Source organism: Saimiri boliviensis, chromosome 1 (assembly GCF_048565385.1).
Source record: "Saimiri boliviensis isolate mSaiBol1 chromosome 1, mSaiBol1.pri, whole genome shotgun sequence".
NCBI lineage: Eukaryota > Metazoa > Chordata > Mammalia > Primates > Cebidae > Saimiri > Saimiri boliviensis.
Window position 1 is genome coordinate 142,376,019 of NC_133449.1, and position 6,000 is coordinate 142,382,018.

The following is a 6,000-nucleotide window of genomic DNA, read 5'->3' on the forward strand; positions in this document are numbered from 1 at the left end:
GCTTGGAGACACACATATGTTATAATCTCAGCTATTCTAAACTTCCTTGCTGGATGGAGATCTTTATTCTCTTCATCTTATATTGATTAAAGATCTCTCCTTATTGTTTAGGTGATCCCCTCTCTGACCAACTGACTGTGGTTTTAGGAAGATCTCTCCCTTCTCTGCCAAATGTATTCACTCCATCCTGTGTTCCTATAGCGTTCTTTTATTGCATTCATTTATTGCAATCTCCATCTTTTACGATTGTGATTATTTGTTTCTGTGTTTCTTACTAAAGCTTGAGGGCAGGAGTCTTGACTTATTATTTCCTTCATTAGCACAGTGCTTGGCACAGAGTAAGTACTTATTGTATATTTTTTCAACACATGAATTACTAAAAATTTTTTTTCTTTGAGACAGGCTGTCACTCTGGCACCCAGGCTGGAGTGCAGTGGCAGGGTCACAGTTCATTGCAGCTTCGACCTCTCAGGCTCAAGCCTCCCTAGTAGCCCAGATTAAAGGCATATGCCACCATGCCTAGTTAACTTTTAAACATTTTTTTGTGGGAAATGGGTTTTGTCGTGTTGCCCAGACTTGTCTTGAACTCCTGGGCTCAAGTGATCCTTCTACTGAAATGGGAGTTCACTGATCCCCCTCACAGGACATTTGACTGTAGTGTGGCTTGCCTGTTCATTGCCATGGCTGCTCAAACCCCTTCTGGGAGGGACAGCATGCAGACAGACAGGTGCAGAAGCCCAAGTGGGCGTGTCTTAAAGTGCGCCCTTTTAGCCCTGCTGTCTGCGGACTTAGGGGCAGGTAATGGAATCACGGGGGCCAGTCTTTCCTTTGCTATTCTTGTGATAGTGAATAAGTCTCGTGAGATCTAATGGGCTTATCAGGGGTTTCTGCTTTTGCTTTGTTTTCTCTTGCCACCACCATGTAAGAAATACCTTTTGCCTGCCGTCATGATTCTGAGGCCTCCCCAGCCATGTGGAAGTGTTAGTCCATTGAAACCTTTTTTTCTTCCCAGTCTTGGATATGTCTTTATCAGCAGCATGAAAACAGACTGATAAACATAGCCTCTCCCAGACCACACAGCTAGAAAGGAGTAGCTCTGGGGTTTGAACTCAGATGGCTTAGGTCAGGAGCTGTATTGATAGCTACCTCTGCCTCCTATCTGGGTCTCCATTTCAAAGGGATTACTCAGTATTTCCAGAAAATCCCACATTCCCTTTGTGTCTGTCATAAGGCTTAGAAGTCCTCCATCTATTTAGGATTGGAGTGAGGGGTGAGGGTTTTATTATAAGGGCTCTCATATGGTTATAAGTTAGACCCTTAAGAGAATGCTTGATGGAGCCACTGTGGGGAACTCCCTGGAAACTATTCCCAACCACATGTCTCCATCAGCCATAGCTGCGAATGTGAGGAATTGATTTCTAAAGAATTCCAAGACTATTTCCAATAGTCATTACACAGCTAGGCATCAGCCATTCCTTGCTTCTATTCCACTGGTGTCCAAACATTTTTGTTTAAAGCTATGGTCCTCATTCTTCAAAAAAATTTCACGTGGACCCTCAATGTATGAAACAGATAAACATGGATGTGAATTTTCCACCAGTGTGCCTTACCAGAATTGTTCCAATTCTTTCTCAATCATAAAGACACAGCACTTTCCTTTCTACCCGCCTCCCCTAGATTTTTTTTTTTTTTTTTTTTTTTGAGACAGGATCTTACTCTGTTGCCCAGGCTGGAGTGCAGTGGCATAGTCACAGCTCACTGCAGCCTCGACCTTCTGGACTCAGGTGATCCTCCTGCCTCAGCTTACCAAGTAGCTGAGAGTATAGTTGCGTGCCACCATGCCCAGCTAATTTTTTTGTATTTTTTTTTAGAGATGTGGTTTTGCATATTGCTCAGGCTGGTCTCGAACTCCTAAGCTCAAGCAATCCTCCTGCCTTGGCCTCCCAAAGTGCTGGGATTACAGGCATGAGCCACTGCACCTGGCTGCCCTGGTTCTTCATGTATTAACTCTGGGTCTGTGGGGAAATCCAGTTGACCTGGATTGTGACAGATTGTGGTAAACATGTTCTTCAGCAATGCCTGTGTCAATCATGTAGACTGTATGAATTCAAAACAGGCCTAACGTAGCAAGAGACAGTGGGAGTATCCCAGATAAACCATAGTTATTCCAAATAGGAAAAGAGCTCACGTGGAGCTCATGGATGAGCTGTTTGTTTCTTAAGAGGCTTCTTGGGATGACATTACCTCAGTGAATCCACAGTCTAAGCACTCGCCTTTATCCTGGCAAGCTGAGACCTTGAATTTTGTCTATACATTGTGTTGCTTAGTTGGCATGTTCCTTGAGCCAGGGTCCCTGTTGCCCAGGAAGCATTTGAATCTGCATTATCACCATGTGCTTTTCTGGTTGGTTCTTTTATTCTATGGCTAAGCAGTATGATTTTTTTTATTGATTCATTGCGTCTTGTTACACAAAGATAAAATTTACTCTATTTTATATTTGTAAAGGAACGTGAAACTTTAAAAATTACTCAATTTTGACTGGATGTGGTGGCTCACTCCTGTAATCTTAGCACTTTGAAAGGCCAAGGCAGGCAGATCACCTGAGGTCAGGAGTTTGAGACCAATAGTCAAGTGTTGCCAACTCAGAAGCTTTTCCCTGTCTGTGAAGAATATAGCAAAGTTCTTTTTCAAATGAAGCATATTTTATCTCCTTGCTTTCTAGCATTAAGAAGTCTGACTATTTGCTTCTTAGCAGACATGCCCAGGCATGCCTAGGCATGTCTTAACTTGTAATGCATACTTTGTCATGTTTAAGTAAGTCATGTCTTTTCTAAGTAACTTCTTTTCTTTGTTCTTTCTTGCCTTTTACTTATTTAAGAAAGTTTTAAAGTATTAGCTCATCAAGTCTAGTTTAGACTGTGAAGTCTGGTTCTAGCCAGTAGATATGAGACATAGCAATAAAGACTTAACTATGTAGCAGATAAATATTTCCACCTTTCCCTTTGTTCATTGCACTCTTGTAGCAAGACTGCTGATGAGTAGTACCCTTGCTGCAGAAAGTAAAATTGACTTGCTGAGAAAACTTATAGTCTAAGTGCTAATTCTTAGCGACACCAGAGAATGAGCATTTACTTCCAACAGTCTGTTAAGAGAGCATGCCTTGTTAGTTAAGAACATATGCATTGGAATTAAACAGGACTGAGTTCAGATCCCTGGCACTGCCACATAGAAGCTATGGAACCCTTGCTAATTTCTTGAAATCTTTTAACCTTATTTTTCCCTTCAATAATAATAATAAAAAGCAACCTTAGGAGTGTTGTGAAGTTGAAGTGAGATATACAGTGTGAAAGCCCTAGGTTTTGGCAAGGGAGGTTGCCTGGTAATTGGTAACTTCTAGCTTCATTATTACATAGGTGGTCTCTTACCTCTCTCCTGCAATCCAGTTTGTGCTGATTTTCAAGTTTAACTTTCAGGAGCTCATCTTATTTATCTTGATTCCAGATTCTAGGAGGAGGCTCCTCTATAATCCTGAGAGGCCGAACATGGGTTCTCCAGCACAGCTTTCTGCTCAGTGTTTCCTCTTTCTTCTGTGCAACGGAGGAAGACATGTGGCAGGAGCACCCAGTGCTAATATGTGTTCATGTCTGTGTCAATGTCGACCATCCTGCCAGTGTGAACCAGGATAAAAGTGAAGATTTCCTCTGTGAAGACCCAGCTCTTTCTTTGGCTTCTTTGTTGAATACATTTTTGCTCTGCTCTCCTCTGCTGCTCAGGTATGTGGAATATAAACAAGTTACACACATGTCACGTAAATCCATGCTTGTGGAAAATTCAAATAATCCATAACCATATAAAAATTATTGTCTTCCTTCACTCTCCCAGTGCCCCTCAACCCATCCCATCTGCTGATCATTATTAATATTACTAATACCTAATTAGTATTATTTTGGTGTGTATCATTCTAGACTTTTTCCTATGCATTTATATACTTATTTTTAAAAATGGTGTTACGCTATGCACATTTCTTTGCTGCCTTTTTAAAATTTTTTTTATTGCATTTTAGGTTTTGGGGTACATGTGAAGAACATGCAAGATTGTTGCATAGGTACACACATGGCAGTGTGGTTTTCTGCCTTCCGTCCCCTCGCCTGTATCTGTCATTTCTCCCCATGCTATCTCTTCCCACCTCCCCACCCCCCACCCCTCCCCCATTTCCCCCCAACGGACCCCAGTGTGTAGTGCTCCCCTCCCTGTGTCCATGTGTTCTCATTGTTCAACACCCGCCTATGAGTGAGAATATGCGGTGTTTGATTTTCTGCTCTTGTGTCAGTTTGCTGAGAATGATGGTTTCCAGGTTCATCCATGTCCCTACAAATGACGTGAACTCATCATTTTTGATGGCTGTGTAATATTCCATGGTGTATATGTACCACATTTTCCCTATCCAGTCTATCATCATTGGGCATTTGGGTTGGTTCCAGGTCTTTGCTATTGTAAACAGTGCTGCAGTGAACATTCGTGTGCACGTGTCCTTATAGTAGAATGATTTATAATCCTTTGGATATATACCCAGTAATGGGATTGCTGGGTCAAATGGGATTTCTATTTTTAGGTCCTTGAGGAATCGCCACACTGTCTTCCACAATGGTTGAATTAATTTACATTCCCACCAACAGTGTAAAAGTGTTCCTGTTTCTCCACATCCTCTCCAGCATCTGTTGTTTCCAGATTTTTTAATGATCGCCATTCTAACTGGTGTGAGATGGTATCTCAATGTGGTTTTGATTTGCATTTCTCTAATGACCAGTGATGATGAGCATTTTTTCATATGTTTGTTGGCCTCCTGTATGTCTTCTTTTGTAAAGTGTCTGTTCATATCCTTCCCCCATTTTTGAATGGGCTTTTTTTTTTTTTTTTTTTTTGTAGATCTGTTTTAGTTCTTTGTAAATTCTGGATATCAGCCCCTTGTCAGATGGGTAGACTGCAAAATTTTTTTCCCATTCTGTTGGTTGCCGATTCACTCTACTGACTGTTTCTTTTGCCGTGCAGAAGCTGTGGAGTTTGATTAGGTCCCATTTGTCTATTTTGGCTTTTGTTGCCATTGCTTTTGGCGTTTTGGTCATGAAGTCCTCGCCTATGCCTATGTCCTGAATGGTTTTGTCTAGATTTTCTTCTAGGTTTTTTATGGTGTTAGGTCTGATGTTTAAGTCTTTAATCCATCTGGAGTTAATTTTGGTGTAAGGTGTCAGGAAGGGGTCCTGTTTCTGCTTTCTGCACATGGCTAGCCAGTTTTCCCAACACCATTTATTAAACAGGGAATCCTTTCCCCATTGCTTGTTTTTGTCAGGTTTGTCAAAGATCAGATGGTTGTGGGTACGTTATATTTCCTCTGAGGCCTCTGTTCTGTCCCATTGGTCTATATCTCTGTTTTGGTACCAGTACCATGCTGTTTTGATTACTGTAGCCTTGTAGTATAGTTTGAAGTCCGGTAGTGTGATGCCTCCTGCTTTGTTCTTTTTGCTTAGAATTGACTTGGCTATGCGGGCTCTCTTTTGGTTCCATATGAAGTTTAATGTGGCAAACTGCCTTTTTAAAAAATTTTGAGACCAAGTCTCTATTACCCAGACTGGAGTGCAGTGGCGCAATCTTGGCTTACTGCAGCCTCCACCTCCCAGGTTCAAGCAATTCTCCTGCCTCAGCCTCCTGAATAGCTGGGATTGCAGGCACCCACTATCATGCCTTTAATTTTTGTATTTTTAGTAGAGATGGGGTTTCACCATGTTGGCTGGCAAACTGCCTTTTTAACTTCATGTTGCTTGATCTTTCATGTCAGTACATAAAATTCATCTTATATATATATTTTTGAAACAGGGTCTTATTCTGTTGCTCAGGCTGGAGTGCAGTGGCACAATCACAGCTTACTGTAGCTTTGACCTCTTCAGGGCTCAACCAATCCTCCCACCTCAGCCTTCCAAATAGTTGGGACTGTGGGCATTCATC

The 6,000-nt window shown here is 41.7% G+C and overlaps 1 long non-coding RNA gene across 4 annotated transcripts in view; it reads left to right on the forward strand.

Annotated features, from left to right (window-relative positions):
* The window catches only part of LOC141585605 (uncharacterized), a 210,093-nt gene that overhangs the window by 101,034 nt on the left and 103,059 nt on the right, over positions 1-6,000 (forward strand). For all 4 annotated transcript variants that reach the window (XR_012519162.1, XR_012519163.1, XR_012519164.1 and 1 more), the window contains one exon: positions 3,502-3,773. This is a non-coding gene — a long non-coding RNA (uncharacterized LOC141585605). The remainder of the gene's footprint in view (positions 1-3,501; positions 3,774-6,000) is intronic.